General features: G+C 36.1%; 1 protein-coding gene across 6 annotated transcripts in view; it reads right to left on the reverse strand.

Annotated features, from left to right (window-relative positions):
* LOC117083604 (collagen alpha-1(VIII) chain) overlaps positions 1–15,704 on the reverse strand; it is a 554,637-nt gene that overhangs the window by 451,066 nt on the left and 87,867 nt on the right. For all 6 annotated transcript variants that reach the window (XM_033211492.1, XM_033211487.1, XM_033211488.1 and 3 more), the window contains one exon: positions 5,719–5,838. The gene's annotated coding sequence lies outside the window, so the exon portion shown is untranslated. The remainder of the gene's footprint in view (positions 1–5,718; positions 5,839–15,704) is intronic.

Genomic DNA, 15,704 nt, shown 5'->3' on the forward strand with positions numbered 1-15,704 from the left:
TCAATCCAATTTTTAACCTTTCTTGTCTAGAGAAGTTGAATAGCCTACAGGTTGCTTTATCTTGAATCAAAGAAAGGGAAATAACACCTGCAAGGAAGAACCTATTACATTTATTATTATTTTTAAAAAATTTTGTGATTGAGAGCAAAATTTGCATTTTACTTCCCCTGGACATTTTGTCTTTATCACCTGTCGATTTTGGAGTCAATTACAGTATTTTTTCTGTTTACCAATTATAAAAGCAATATATGTTTATTTTGAAAAATTTGCAAAAGAGTATACATAAGGGCACAAAACTGTCTAAAATTCTGCCACCCAGAGTTGGCTATTAATATTTTATTTTTATTTAATTCTAGGTAAACATGAACACTAGGAAACTGGGGCCAGGTGTAGTGGCTCACACCTGTAATCTCAGCACTTTGGGAGGCTGAGGTGGGCGGATCCCTGAAGGTCAGGAGTTCAAGACTAGCCTGGCCAACACGGCGAAATCCTGACTCTACTAAAAATACAAAAATTAGCCTGGTGTGGTGGTGTGCACCTGTAGTCCAAGCTACTACATTGCTTGAACCCAGGAGGTGGAGGTTGCAGTGAGCCGAGATCATGCCACTGCACCCCAGCCTTGATAACAGAGCAAGACTGTCTCAAAAAAAATAAATAAAGAGAGAAAAAAATAAAGAAAAAAGAAAAAAAGAAAAAGAAATTGGCAACAAGTTATACATTCTATTTTGAAATATTCTTTAAAAAATTAATAGATAGTTAACTCATATGCATAATATTAAATCTCTATCTTCAAAGATAACTTGTTATTATTATTATATAAAAGATTATAAAACTCTTTAGTTTCATTATTTTGTGATTTTTTAAGAGTCATTTTGACTTGTGTTCCTTTTGTTTGTTTGCTTTCGTCTCTCCTTGTTCTAGAAAAGATTTAAGGTAATTTCAGCACCTCTTCTTCCAAGTGACTATAATGGAGGAAAGCAAACCTCTGAAATTCAAACTACATAGTTTTTTATTTTTTTTATATAAGACCTTTGCTTTATGAACAATAGGTACATTTTAACAAACTGAGGAATAGCACTATAAAGATTCCTATTGGAACATAAAGAAGCCCTTTAGAACATGAGTTGTGACTCCCCTTTTATTTCGTCGTAAGTAAGCATTTTTCAAAAGCATGTTCATAAACCTGCCAATCAGTGTTCTCTTTGAGGGTAGAGCTCTGGTCTTATTGCTCAATATTCCCTCAGTGTCTAGAACTGTTCCTGGTCCATTATATTTGCTAGGTAGATGCTCGTGGAGTTTGAATGAGTCAAATCAAATCAATTCCAAATATTCTTATACTGTCATGATAGGTTGAGTTATGATTTTAAATTGCTTTGAAATAAGAAGCAGTAGTGGTTAAGACCTTTGGTTCTGCTCCCTCTTGCTGATTTTCAAAGCCATGTAAAGATGAAGTGAAAGAACCTTGGTGTAACTCTTAGCCTGGTACTTGAGCCCACATAATAACTGCCAGATGGATGCTAGATTTTAGTGATCTGTGCTATTTTTTACTATACATATTTTTTCTTCTAAAAAAGAACTCATTTTTCCTGAGGACTTTCAGTTAGGTTGTTCCATAACAGGTATAAGCTATTTATTTAGGGATTGTATGTAAAATATCTTAAAGACTTTGTAGGTAGAATAAAACATACTGTACAACAAAGTTACATATAATTACTATTTTACATAGTATATATCAGCCTAACAGTTTAATGTCTCATTCATTCATAATGTTTAATGGGAACGTGTTTGAAAATAAAGAGTGCTATAGAGCCATAAATGTAATTTATAGTTCTTGCCATAGCACTTTTACTTCTAAGTCTCTCAAGGATTCAACAGGTATAAAATGGACCCTTTTGATGAATGAGCAATTTGGGGCAGCAACTAATGAAACCAGACTTTTTTCCTGCATGTGGAAGCTGTGCGAGAATGCCCAGATCATTGCTGCTAATCTACCTTGCCCTCTGTTTGACAGCATCTCAGGAAATTGTGTCAGCCACATCAAGCCAGGCACATAAACACGTCCAGTACTGTGAAATTAGCATGTGGGCTCGGAACAATGGAATTCTCTGGTCAGTGCTGTCCCATAGGGACAATGTGAGTCACACATCAACTTTATGTTTTCTATTATCCATATTAATAAGTAAAAAGAAACGGGTGGAATTAATGTTCTTAAACCATATTTGGTAATATTTATTAATATATTTATTTATATTTATTACTATTATTTAACTCAAAATATTAAAAATATCATCATTTTGACATGCAATCAATATATAAAGTATTAATGAGACATTTTACATTCTGTTTTTCATTTCCAGTCTTAGAAATTTGGTGTGTATTTCACACTCACAGCACATCTCAGTTGGGACTAGCCACATTTCACATGCTCAATATCAGAATGTGGTTAGTGGCTATCATATTGACCAGTGCAGCTATAGTCATTCCTGCTTTGCCACCATTGGAGGTGCCAGAGGGTGGCAATGTGGTGCAGAGGAAAGACAAAGACCAGCCCGGAATCTTAGACTATGACTGTTCCTGACTCAAAAAAACGATTTAGTTTCTTTCACTGGGTCTCAAATTCCTACTCTTTATAATGCGGGTTGTTAATAACTGCCATACTCTTTTCAGGAAGCTGTGGGGAAGATTAAATAAGATATTGTATGTGAAAGTGCTCTGTTAGATCATAAAACACCACACACATGTAAGGCATTATTAGCTCTTTTATTGTAGATTTACTCTCATGACTTGCCCAAGGCCACATTCCAAGTTGGTAGGAGAATGAAGGATAGAATCTGGGGTTCCTGACTTGCAGCCATCTGCTTCAGCTAAAGGCTATTCATACCAAGCTAGTTTTAAAATTTCTTTTTATTTTTAAAAGTCTTTTTATTTTAAAAAGTTGAGGAAGGAAGACAGTGGCAGTAAGAAGTAAATTCCATATTGAACAGTAAGGGTCTTCTTGGCCACAGTCATAATGTTCTGCAGTAAAATTATACATACAGAATATTTATATACTTATATACTCAAAATTACAGCCATCAAAAACTGGAGTTTATTGCTGTCATATAATATAAAACCCCATGTTCTTCAAAGTTTCAAACAACTTTTAAAATGAACTGTGGTTTCCCCACTCTATTTATTTCCAAAGTATAGTACAACCACAAGAAAGCCCTTCCGTAGTGGGCTTGATTAATAAAACAGATATGGATCAATTCAACAGGTTTCCCATGGATATTTTTGGTTACAGATGTAGCTCATTAATTCCCATGTGTGGGACACCACCTCTCTAGTGTCAATCCAAGAGACACATTAACATCTGAAGAGAAAATGGGAATAATTCAGTTCAACCCATATTATTTAGTACATACTATATGTAAGGCACATTAGGTATCTTAATGAGCAAAAAGCTTGCTTTTACGATTATTGTCACTTAGAGGTATATGTTATTTAACTTGAGGAAAATATAGAATCTGTCTACCAAAATGTGTATGTTCTATGATTCAGGAATCTATATTTTTGGAAGGTAAAAGGGTCAGAAAGAAAACTCCAGATTATTAAAAAATGACTTAAAAAGTTACATTCTGTGCTTTTGGATGGCATGCAAAAGATTAGTTATCATGATCTATTTTGATTTTCTTAATTGTATGCCTATAATGGTGTTCATATTTAAACTTTTTCGATCATTATCTACATTTGTTTCAAATATATTTCTCCATAGAACTTAATAAACTACATAAAACATTAAGAGTTTTATATTATGTCAAGTTAAACCAAGTCCATTTTCACTGAGAAAAAGGTGTACATTCAAAAAATTCTTTATATTTTTTCAATCGAAATTCATTTAAAAAATACTTTCAGCTGGTTATTTTCACTCAAAAACTTATAACTTGTAAACTTCAGGCCTGCCTGAATTGATGACCATGTTGAATAATGTAATTTTTATTTTTACTTGCTGAATCATTGCTGTTGACCATTGAATGAAATAGTTTATTGAATAGCCTTTACATTTTATTGCTTTTGCACCCTAGTTTAAAAACAAAGAGCTTAATTTCTTAAAAGTTCAATAAAATGTATTTTTGATATTTCCACCCAAACTTTACAAGCAATTTCTCTCCTCTGCCCTTTAATAACCACCTTCTGTATTTTTATGATTCAGTTTAGTATTATTATTATACTTTTTTACTGGGAGAGCTCATCAATGCCCTTGGCAGTAAGATTTTGTTACAAGAAAGCCAGAAGCCAAGCCTGTCATTGGTTGCAACGATTATAAAGTACCTCTGGGTTGAGTTCAGAGCTTTACTCTGACATTATGACTGTTACCCACATCATGCCTCTTTCCCTAGTTTTTCTAATATCCACAAGTCCTACAATCTGCTGCTTCGATGAGCATGTATTTTTTATTCACTGGGTTTGCATTATAAAGATTTCATTTGGAGAACATCTGGCTTTGATGGAATCCAGCCAAAATAATTAGTGGTACCTATATTAAAAATGTAATGCCTTGGTAAAATCATTAATGTATTTGCATTTCTCCAGGAACTCTAAATGGATTCATTCTAGACAGGCTGCAGTCAATGAGGGATTAATGATAAGGCTAAATGCTGTACTTTTCCTTTTGTTCAGGTATCCACCCCACCCCAATAAGAACACGAAAAATCTGGGGAATCTCAGCAATTCATTCTTTTAATTATGAAATAAAATTAAATAGACTATAAAAACCATTGTACTATTATATATTAGGGAATATTGAGTCGTGTGTCCAAGAGTCACACTTAAGACCAGGCAATAGTAATAAGCATAGGATGGCTGTGGATACTATGAGATAATGTCTACTTGTCAGAAATGGATAGTATGTTGTGTTTTTTTTTTTCCGTCAAAGTTTGAAAGTTAATGAGGTACTTTATGTTTTTATTGCTTCTACTGAGAGATCAATTAAGGAATAAAAGGGATTCTGGCGTGCTGTTATTATTATTTTTCACTGTGAGTATATTCAATACCACATACAAAGAAAGCCATTTCTGTCATATCATGCTCTGTTTCATTCATCCTAGATTGTTTTTAGGAAAATTTAGTACATATCACTTCAGTCATCTGAAAAGAATCATTTCTTCATTACAGCTCATAACTTAAAACTATAAAATATCAGCCAGAAAAAAAATTGGCCCAATTAAGAGAAATATGATAATGGTAGAAAAACATATATAGACATGACAGAGATGATAAGATTATTTTAATTTTCCCATTTGCACTGGAATTATTTATGTTACAAATCTCCAGATCTTTTATTACTTAAAACCCTCTGCTGAATCATGAAAAGAAGCTTAAGTTAGCAATTTTCCTCTGCAAAATCTAACTCCTAGCATCTGGTGAACATTTGGATACCTAGTCAAGATCTATGGAAATGATTATTTTAAGACTGTATTCAACATGCCTAGACTTAAAAATCAGCTAGGATCACACTCTGCACATGTATTTTACTATAGGGGATTTGAAAACCTAATATTAGTAGCGATGGTCTCAAGGTTTTTGCAGCGATGGAAATGGGGATAGGAGACAGGACACGCAGGCAGGCTAGACACTGAGCGTCTGCCAGGGGCCCTTGTGCTCCTGGACAGCGATCTGCGTCTTTACCTGTGGGCCACCCAGACCACTGCCCTGCCCTCTGTTGCTCCTCACACTTACATTTATACTTGACAGGACTGTTGAATCAAAGACCAATGTCCTTGCTGGTGCCTTCCTGTAACACCCCTGGGACTGGTTTCTGTCTCTTCAGCAGATGCTGCTCTGCTTCCACAGCAACTTCTAAAGTAGAAAAAAGAGGATACTTTTACTCAGTGCAATTAGAAATGGATTATCAAAGTGTATTATTCTGGATCATACGAGAAATTGCATAATAGGAATGTATAAATATGTAAAATGCTATTAGTTTATTTTTCTGCATATGCTATATGTAGTTTTTGTCCAAATAAACAACAAATTGTATATCTTTATTGCTTTTCATGGTTATATCATGTGATAAGTTCTCACCAGTTTAATTTCCATTAATACAGATTGGAGATAATTGGAAAGAATTTGGGCATTTGCCATAGAGAATGCAAATTTATGAAGAAATATTAGTAATACCTCAGGGAAAAAAGTTAATTTTATTTAAGAAAAATGAACTTTTAAAATAATACATTTCCTATCAATTTACATATGGCAGTATTTGAGTTATAAATTATTCTTGATTATATATCAAATCAGGTGTGATGGGGCTTTAATATGGTGACACTTTTATGTTTTCATTTGAATTTTTGGCACAATTTAACTAGTTGAATAAACTTTGTAAGTTCTCTATAACCTAGACTCTGTAGAAATCATATGGGACTTGTCTCCAATTAAAATGAATTTCAGAGATTTAACTCTGTTTTGGGTAATAGATACTCTCTATTTTGTTTTCGTGTGTTTCACAGGAACTTGTTTAAGAAATATCTACATTTGCTGTTCAACAAATATTTTAACAGGAACAACTTCAGTCATTCAGATAAATACATCAGTTTGAAAGCCAGTATTTGTTATAAGCGCAGAATTGGATATCAAATTTAGTAGGTTTGAAATGTGATTTAAATGGTATATTCTAGAGTAGTACTGTCCAATAAAACTTTCTGTAATTATGAAAATTTTTCATCTTTACACTATTCAGTATGGTAGCTGCCAGTCATGTGTGGCTACTGAGCACTTGAAATATGGCTAGTGTGATGGAGGAACTTAATTTTTAGTTTTACTTAATTTTAATTAATTTGAGTTAATTAAGCTACCTGTGGATAGTGGCTCTAGTATTAGAGAGTATAGTTCTAGAATTTCTCTGTATTTAGTACTCAACACAAAATGAAGAAGCACTTGAATGTCTTCTATCTGCAAAATGACTATAAAAAAGCAGTAGTGTTCCTGAAGCACAAGGTCCAGCCTCTGACATGTGGCTTTCCCTACAGAGGCTACACAATGTGTGTTCAGGCCCAAAAGATGGATACAGCAGCATCCTGCACTTTGGCTCAACTTGTGGATATTTAGACATAAACTTTGGTTTAGCCATAGGTGATTCGAGAACCTTTGCCTCTGGAAAGCCATGGGATTTCAAATTATCTTTAGTAATAAAGTTTGGTGATAGTAAATGGACTCAACAGCTTGACTTTCCAGTCCACTCTCACGTAGTATGACTTCTTGCAGAAGACTAGCAGGAAATACTGACAGATATGAAAGGAGATATACCACAAACGTAGTTGCCTCCATGAAAAAAAAACTCTCCAGATTCAGACTGGATATCAGGAAGAGCCTTATGAGGAATTTTTGTGCCTCTTTTATATCATTCTTCAATACATATTTCTTGAGTATCTACTATGTGCAAAGTGTAATGCTTAGTGTTGGAGATATAATGTTGAAGAAATAAATTAGATATTGCCCTTCCCTCATGCTACTGAACTGCATTAGACAATAAGATTTTTTTTCATTTTTTCTTCTTTCTCTAAAAATTCATTTTTTTCTTTCTGGTTATGGTGAAAATAAAACAAGAAGATACATAGCATAATACAAATGCTGAAGATCACTGTTATGTACATGTCATGTATCTTACTCAGTTTACCTCTCTCTGAACAACTTTCCCAGACCTGCACCTTGGTAGCTGATCAAACCGCTTTTTGAAATGCAATAGTGGAAGCAGAGAAAAAACACCGAAGACCCCTCAATTGCCATTTTTCGACCCTCAGACTAAGGATTATTTAACACTGAGTGTTCACCACATATTATTTAAAGAGGTTCTTTTCTCTCTATGATGCAGAAGAATGTCCTTTAAAATAATTTCTAATTAAAAGACATTTTTGTTGCTGTTAATGTGATGACACTTTTTTACTTTGTTATTCGTAATACTGTGAGAAAGAGTGCTACAATTACTGTTTATGAAATTAATCAAATTATTCAATATTCAAGCACCATTGTAGGAGCTAAAGGGAACCGTTAGCTACACAGGCAATCTGTAGCTCATTGTATTTCAGTTAATTTTTAAAGAATGCGCCACAAATTTGGCACAGTACTAAGCAAGAATTATTTAGTTAGATTTGTTTTTTCTTCTCAACACAGCAGCTGCATAATTAAATATATGGTCTGACCTGCATTTATAAAGTGAATTTTCAAATATGTCACTGATAGAAATCTAAGGATGAAAAGAATTAAGAATTAAATTAAATTAATGCAACTACAATACTTAGTACTTAAAATATTTTAAGACCAAAAAGTAATTGTTCTAAATATATTAATCGGTAATGTCCTTGAGGTTGTAGACAGACGCTTAAAAATAATTTTAAAAAATGAATTATGAAGCAATGAAAGAAACCAAAAGATAGATAAACATACATAAATACTTAAAAACCAGTTGCAGGCAAAAATTTCGTGAACAAAATTAAAAGGTGAAGGGGAGTTTGCTTTATTCCTTAAAAAATGTTATACCTTATGGAGGTTTTAAAACATGGCCAGATCCTTTCATTCTCCTCTGTGTTCTCTCCCATTGAATCTGGGAGAGCTTATGAACTGACCAGTTGAGCACAGTGGAGTAGGCATTATGTAACTTCTGCAGCAGAATCACAAAAGGCCATGAGGCTGACCTTGATTGCTGGAACATTGTCTTTTGGAGCCCTGAGTCTCCAAGAGAGAAGTCTGACTACCTAGAGACCACCACGCAAAGAAGCCATATGTAGGCACTCCTGTTGACACTGCCAGCAAATCTCAGTCTTCCTTTTATCACTGCCAGGGTACTAAATATGTGAGCAAAACCATGTTGGGTCCTTCAGTCAACCAGTTGCCAGATGAGTAAGTCATGAGAGCAGAAAAGCTTCTAGACCTACCTCAATTCCTGACTTCTAAAATTGTGATATAAAATGTTTATTTTATGCTGCTAAACTCTGATGTTTATTATGCAGCAAAGATAGCAGGAGCATACCCTCTTATATGTATGATATTTTTACAACAGAAAGTTGGAAAACTGAATGTGGAATACACTCTGGGAAAAGTTGTTTGCAAGAATTAAAAAGCAGTCTTAGTATCTTTCCAATAGAAAGAGCTCCTACAAATCACCAAGAAAAAAATACTCACACCATATAGGAAAACCGGCAATTGAATTTACAAAAGAAGATAATAAAAAGCTAATAAATATGTTAGAAAGCCTTCAATCTCATTAGTAATGAAAGGAAATGCAAATTAATCTATGAAATTAACCTTTCAGTTATCAAATCAGCCAAGATGAAAATATACTTAATGTTGGTTGGGCTAAGTGAGAGTATAAATGGCACAGACTTACTGGAAAATAAATTGACATTATGTACCCAGAGTTTTTTTGTTTTTTTTTTTTTAGTTATATTATAGTTTTATTTTTGTTTGTTTGTTTGTTTATTTGTTTTGTTTTTTTTTGTTTTTTTTATTATACTTTAAGTTCTAGGGTACATGTGCATAACGTGCAGGTTTGTTACATATGTATACTTATGCCATGTTGGTGTGCTGCACCCATCAACTCGTCAGCACCCATCAATTCATCATTTATATCATGTATAACTCCCCAATGCACTCCCTCCCTCCTCCCCCCTCCCCATGATAGGCCCCAGTGTGTGATGTTCCCCTTCCCGAATCCAAGTGATCTCATTGTTCAGTTCCCACCTATGAGTGAGAACATGCGGTGTTTGGTTTTCTGTTCTTGTGATAGTTTGCTAAGAATGATGGTTTCCAGCTGCATCCATGTCCCTACCAAGGACGCAAACTCATCCTTTTTGATGGCTGCATAGTATTCCATGGTGTATATATGCCACATTTTCTTAATCCAGTCTGTCACTGATGGACATTTGGGTTGATTCCAAGTCTTTGCTATTGTGAATAGTGCTGCAATAAACATACGTGTGCATGTGTCTTTGTAGTAGAGTAATTTATAATCCTTTGGGTATATACCCAGTAGTGGGATGGCTGGGTCATATGTGTACCCAGAGTTTTAAAAATATTTATATTCTTTGATGCTTCTAGGAATTCAGATAAAGAAGTAATAAGAAATAAGGTAAAATAATACAGAAAATGTTTACTACAATTCTATTTATAGGAATAAAAGTATAGAAATAAGCTAAAAATCAATACAGTTAAGTAAATTATGTATTTTATATTATAGAATATTGTTTTATCATTTAGAATGGAATTTTCAATATTTTTCCTTTGTTAATTCTGATATGGGCACACCATAGCAGAACAGAAAAATCCTAGTATGGACACATAGACTGAGCTTTGAATTCTAGATTTGCCATTTACTTTTCCTGGTGATATGGTTTGGCCTCACCCAAATCTCATCTTGAATTGTAGTTCCCATAATCCCCACGTTATGGGAGGGACCCAGTGGGAAGTAAGTGAATCATGGAGGTGGTTACCCTCATGCTGTTCTCGTGACAGTGAGTGAGTTCTCACAGGATCTGATGGTTTTGTAAGAGACTTCTCCCTGCTTCACTTATATTTCTCCCTGCTGCCACCATGTGAAGAAAGACAGGTTTGCTTCCCCTTCTGCCACAATTGTAAGTTTTCTGAGGCCTCCCCACCCATGCTGAACTGTGAGTCAATTAAACCTCTTTCCTTTATAAATTACCCAGCCTCGGGTATGTCTTATTAGCAGTGTGAGAACAGACTAATACAGTAAGTTGGTACTGGTACTGGGGTGCTGCTATGAAGATACCCTAAAATGTGGAAGTGACTTTGGAATTGGGAAACAGGCAGAGGTGGGAACAGTTTGGAGGGCTCAGAAGACAGGAAAATGTGGGAAAGCTTGGAACTTCCTAGAGACTTGTTGAGCGGCTTTGACCAAAATGCTGATAGTGATATGGATAAAGAAGTCCAGGCTGAGGTGGTCTCAGATGGAGATCAGGAACTTTTTGGAAACTGTAATAAAGGTCACTCTTGCTATGTTTCAGCAAAGAGACTGGCACATTTTGCCCCTGCCCTAGAGATCTGTGGAAATTTGAACTTGAGAGAGATGATTAAGGGTGTCTGGTGGAAGAAATTTCTAAGTGGCAAAGTGTTCAAGAGGAAGGAGATCATAAAAGTTTGGAAAATGTGCAGCTTGATGATGCAATAGAAAAGAAAAAACAAATTTTCTGGGGAGAAATTCAAGCCTGCTGCAGAAATTTGCATAAGTAATGAGGAGCCAGATGTTAATACCAAGACATTGGGGAAAATATCTCCAGAGTATGTTAGAGACCTTCATGGCAGCCTCTCCCATCACAGGCCCAGAGGCCTAGGAAGAAAAAATGGTTTTGTGGGCTGGCTATGTGCATCCTAGGGACTTGGTGCCCTGTGTTCCAGCCTCTCCAGCTGTGGCTGAAAGGGGCCAAGGTACAGCTTGGGCCATGACTTCAGAGGGTGCAAACCCCAAACTTTGGCAGCTTCCATGTGGTGTTGAGCCTGTGGGTACACAGCAGTCAATAATTGAGGTTAAGGAACTTCTGCCTAGATTTTGGAGGATGTATGGAAATGCCTGGATATCCAGGCAGAAGCCTGCTGCAGGGGTGAAGTCCTCATGGAGAATCTCTGCTGGGGTAGTGCAGAAGGAAAATGTGGGCTTGGAGCCCCCACAAATAGTCCCCACTAGGGCACTGCCTGGTGGAGCTGTGAGAAGAGGGCCACTGTCCTCCAGACCACAGAATGGTAGGTCCACTGACAGCTTGCATTGTGCACCTGGAAAAGCCACAGACACTCAATGCCAGCCATGCAAGAAGCTGGGAGAGAGGCTGTACCCTGCAAAGCCACAGGAGTAGAGTTGCCCAAGGCCTTGGGAGCTGACATTTTGCATCGGCATAACCCGGATGTGAGACATTGAGACAAAGGAGATCATTCTGGAGCTTTAAATTTGGCTACCCTGCTGTATTTTTGACTCGCACGGGGCCTGTAGTCCCTTCATTTTCGCCAATTTCTGCCATTTGGAATGGGTATATTTACCCAATGCCTGTACCTCCATTGTATCTTGAAAGTAACTTGCTTTTGATTTTACAGGCTCATAGGTGGAAGGGACTTGCCTTGTCTCAGATGACGCTTTGGACTTGGACTTTTGAGTTAATGCTGGAATGAGTTAAGGCTTTGGGAGACTGTTGGGAAGGCATGATTGTGTTTTGAAATGTGAGGACATGAGACTTGGGAGGGACCAGGGGCAGAATGATATGGTTTGGTTGTGTCCCCACCCAAATCTCATCTTGAATTATAGTTCCCGTAATCCCCATGTGTCATGGGAGGAACCCATGGGGAGGTAATTTAATCATGAGGGTGCTTACCCTCAAGCTGTTCTCAGGATAGTGAGTTCTCATGAGATCTGATGGTTTTATAAGGGGCTTTTCCCCCTTTTGCTTGGCACTTCTCCTTGCTGCTGCCATGTGAAGAAGGACGTGTTTGCTTCCCGTTTCACCATGATTGTAGAAAGTTTCCTTAGGCCTCCTCAGTAGAAAGTTTCCTTAGGCCTCCTCAGCCATGCTGAACTGTGAATCAATTAAATCTCTTTCCTTTACAAATTACCAAGTCTTGGGTATGTCTTTATTAGCAGCATGAGACGGGACTAATACACCTGGACATTTGGACACTTGATTTACCACTTTGGCTTGGATTTTTCATATAAGGAAAATGAGCTGAGTACCTATTCTATTGAATATGGTGATGATTAAAAGAATTTATGTAAGAAATAACAATGCATAATTGTTTTATTTATTTATTTATCTATTTATTTATTTATTAGTTTTTGCCTTAAAACAACAAAAATGTATTCTCTCCAAGTCTGCAGTCTGGAAGTCTGAAATCAAGATATTGGCAGGGCCATGCCCCCTCTGAGGGTTCTAGAAAACAATTCTTCCGCCCCTTCCAGCTCTGATGTTTGTTAACAGGCCTTGCTGTCTCTCAGCTTGTAGAGGCATCACTCCCATTTTGTTATGTGGCCTTAACAGTTTTATACTTACATTTGTGTGTTTATAAATAATAAGCATAATAATTGTTCATGAGTGTTGTCTCTTCTTGTAACTCAAGGACACCATCTGATCTCCATATCTGAATTCATATCACTTTCCAAATTTACTGAAAGTTCTTTCACTCTGGCTCCTTTGATACTTCCATTTCTACCATAGTCCAGTTTCTATACCATAGTCAGATCTTGAGAACAAAAACCAAAACCATTGAGTCAGTTTTCTTGCTTACATCCCTTCAGTGGTTCCAACTGCCTTAAACACACCTCTACTCTTGCTCTATTCTCCACACAGCAGATGAATTACACTTTGAAAAATGTAGATCAGATCATGTCATTCTCCTGCTTCTATACGCCAGTCCCCATACCCAATAGCTCCCCATGGCACTGAGAATGAATCTAAACTTATTTCCTGGCTGCTATGCCCCACATTATTCCCACTCTGCCTTCTTTCCAACCTTGACCCCTACCTTCTTATCCTCCACCCCTGGCCATGCGGGTCTTCAAGTTACGAAAAACAGAGAGCTGATCCTTACTTCTAGGGCTTTGCCATTCCTCTGTCTATAATGCTCTTCCTCCAGAACTCTGCATGGCTGTCTGGACGCTTCACCAGTTCAGTCTCCACTTGAATATCACTTCCTCAAAAAGGTTTTTCTTGAACATCCAATCTAAAGTTAAGCACTCATTTTTATATATCTTTAATTCTCTCTAATTCTGTAGTAGCAGTGATAGCTTCCTTACTTAATTATACATTTTGTTTATTTTCAGTATGTCTCAACACCTATCCTTCTTCTCTCCCCAACTACTCCAAAGCAGGAAACTTGCTTTGTGTGCTGTAACATCTTTTGCAACCACAACCAGGCCTGGCACATGGTAGGAATTTCATAAATATTTACTGGATTCCTTACAAATAAATATTATTTGTACTTTTGAAACACAGAACTTAGCACTACAAAAGAAACATCATGACATTATTTTTTAAAAAGAACAGAAATTGTAAACTATATGGGTATTTTAAAAGGCTTTGATGGTTCTGATTAGAGTTAAGTACATAACTTCAATTTTGAAAAAAGAAAAGCCCACAAACAAAATCACAAAAGCATAAAATTATTTCATGAGTTTAATGAGAGCTGTCTTGTCAAATCCATGCTCTAAAAATTGTATCACCACTCAACAGGCTCCTTGCTTTGAAATGAATAATGTTCACTTCTCACTAATATTTTTATTGCTGCTGAACATGTGATTTATTTACTGGGTTAGGAACAAGTCTTAATAAAAAGACTTCCCTTCAGCACCAAAAGTGTTGGAAAAAGTATTTCATTTTTGGAGGCTGGTTTAATACAAGCCTCCAGAATGAGATATCTTAATGACTCCATTGAGTGCATGGGAGTTCAAGCTGTTTCTCTGTCATTCACTCTGGGGTACAGGAAACGTAGTGACTGGGCCTCAGTGGCCAGGTATGATAACAAGACTCAAAATCTGAATTGCTATTTACAGATATGCCATAACATTTCAAAAAGTATATAATATTCTCTCAGATGATCAGGCAGAAATTTTGATATGCATTTCAACATAGCCTATCTTCACCAGTTTTGAATTTCCTTCACAAAATTCTTATGGTTGTTGTCAAATATTCTTATGGTTCCTGAAGGAAGAGGAAACACATATTTGTTAAACGTGTCCTTTGAACCAGTCTCCTTCCTAATTGCATTATCTTCACAGTTTCATTTAATCCTTACGACTGTGCAGTAAGTGAATAAAGGCAATGGAAAGAAAGATTCTATTCTTTCATGCAATGTTGAAGGAGAAGATTGGTGAATGAGGAATCAGGAAAAGAAACGAACTGTCTATTCTTATCCCATTGACATCATCCCAGAGTTTGGTTTCAAGTTTTTAAGGGATACTGTATTTTATTTTACTAATTCGTGGCAGTTGTCTGGAGCATGACAAATGTTCATTGATCAACAATGCTATTAAATTGGGCACAAGGTTTCCATAGGAACTGCACATTTGTGTTGTATAAAAGTGCCAGGATTTAGAAAAAGACAATTCGGTGAGGCATCTTAAGGTTGCTTTAAGCTATTCTTACCTTCTCATAGAGTAGTACATCTGATTTGGCTTCATGCTTCTTATAATGCTTGGAGAGCTAGAGGAAGGGGTGGGGAGGGCTCATTTCCCTTTCTTTATCCATCTGAAGGAACTCTTTAAGCCTCTGGCTGATTTTTACAAAAACTCAAGGTTGTATAGTCTCATAAAACTCTAGGATTGTGACATCCATTTCTACAGAAATAGGATCAATTCTGAACTAACAACTAATCATGATAAATTAGAAGAGAGGAAAAAATTCCCTAAGGTTGTACTAAGGTACCATTGACAGTCTGGATTGGGAGATCACTGGCTTTCTTTTGAGTACATTATGGTTAGAGAGACCTTAATTTTCCTTTTTTTTTATAAAACCCATGCAATGGTCTCATGACCATATTTAATGGTTACAAAGTTCAAAGAAGCCAAAACTAAATAATCTGGTAAAGGAAAACACTGAAAAGATCTAAATAACTAAAGTGTATATGAAATCTTTGGATCGTATTAGTTTGAAATAAAGAAGGTAGGTGTGAGAAATTAACACTTCAATACGTAAGTAAATTTGAGAAATAGCAACATTAGCTTAGAGAGCTAGAGA

Source organism: Trachypithecus francoisi, unplaced genomic scaffold (assembly GCF_009764315.1).
Source record: "Trachypithecus francoisi isolate TF-2019V2 unplaced genomic scaffold, Tfra_2.0 Lachesis_group0, whole genome shotgun sequence".
In the NCBI taxonomy this organism is placed as follows: Eukaryota; Metazoa; Chordata; class Mammalia; order Primates; family Cercopithecidae; genus Trachypithecus; species Trachypithecus francoisi.